The sequence below is a fragment of the Schistocerca americana genome, chromosome 7 (genome assembly GCF_021461395.2).
Source record: "Schistocerca americana isolate TAMUIC-IGC-003095 chromosome 7, iqSchAmer2.1, whole genome shotgun sequence".
NCBI lineage: Eukaryota > Metazoa > Arthropoda > Insecta > Orthoptera > Acrididae > Schistocerca > Schistocerca americana.
This window is the reverse complement of record NC_060125.1, coordinates 422,995,851-422,997,510: the sequence shown is the minus strand read 5'-3', so window position 1 is coordinate 422,997,510 and position 1,660 is coordinate 422,995,851.

Here is a 1,660-nt window from a genome sequence, read left to right as displayed (position 1 = left end):
AGGAACCCACCGCCCTATGTTGCCTCCGCACTCGTAACAGGCTAACCCATAGTTTTATTTTGCATAACGAAAAAAGATTGAATAACCAACGAAATGATAACGTTCTGCGAGTCGGGCGTGGAATGTCAGAAGTTTAAACGTGATAGGGAACTAGAAAGCCTGAAATGGGAAATGCTAAGGCTCAAATCTAGATGGTTCAGTGAAGTGAAATGGAAAGAAGACAATGGTTTCTGGTCTGATGAATGTACGGTAATATCAACAGGAACAAAAAATAATGGGAGTAGGTTTCGTTATTTAGGAAAGAAGACAGTGAGTGAGCTACTGTGAACAGTTCAATAATGGTACTGTTCTTAGCAGAAGGTTGGGGCTGGGTTTTTTTGGGGGAAGAGACCAAAGAGAGAGGTGATCGTATTAGGGAAGGATGGGGAAGGAAGTCGGCCGTGCCCTTTCGAAGGAACTATTCCAGCATTTGCCTGAAGCGATTTAGAGAAATCACGAAAAACCTTAATCTGGATGGCCGGACGCGGGAAACTTTCCGGTTGTATGCTTTCCGCATTTGCTCTTATCAGAATCGACAGCAAACCGACAGCAATAATTCAGGCATACATGCGGACGTCGGAAGCTGCTGTTGAAGAGATAGTTATCTGGTATGATAGTGAGAGAGTAATTGAGTATGTAGAGGGAGATGAAAATCTAATATTCATAGGAAACTGGAATGCGGCTATAGGGGGAGAAGTAGAAGATAGGGTTAAAGGAGAATATGGGCTTCTTACTAGGAATGAGAGAAGAGAGACAAATTGAGTTCTACAACAAATTTCAGCTAGTAACAGCGAATACTCTGTTCAAAAATCACAACAGGAGGGGGTATACTTAGAATATGCAGGGAGATACGAAAAGATGTAAGTTAGAGAATCCGAAATCAGATAATGGATTGTAAGGCTTATCCATTAGCAGATATGGACTCAGACCACAAGTTAGTAATTATGAAGGGTAGGCTGAAGTTTAAGAGACAAGTCATGATTAATTAGTGCGCAAGGAAGTTGGATATGGAAGTACTAAGGAATGAAGAGGGACGCTGAAATTCTGTAAGGACTTCGATACTGCGATTAGGAACAGCTTAGTAGTCAGTCCAGTAAATGAGGAATGGACACCTCAAAACGGACGGTCACAGAAGTTAGAATGGAAACATAGACACAAAAAAGATAAATGCGAAGAAACCATGGATGACAGAAGAAATAATCGATGAAAGAATGAGGTGCAAAAATGTACAAGAAAACTCGGGAATACAGAAACACAAGTCACTTAGGAAAGAAATAAATCAGAAGTGTAGAGAAGCTAAGGCAAAAGAGCTGCACCGAAAAGTGAAGAAACTGTAAAAGAAATGATTGTCGGAAGGACTGCCTTAGCATACAGAAATGTCAAAGCCACCTTCGATGAAATTAAATGCAAGGGTGATAACATTAGGAGTGCATTCGGGATTCCGTTGTTGAATTCAGAGGAGAGAGCAGGTAGGTGGAAAGAGTACACTGAAGGCCTCTATGAGGGGAAAACTTGTCTGATGAAGAAGATGAAGCGAGAAACACAAGTCTATACAGAAGAGGTAAGGGATCCAATATTAGAATCACATTTTAGAACAGCTCTGGAAGATTTAAAATCAAAT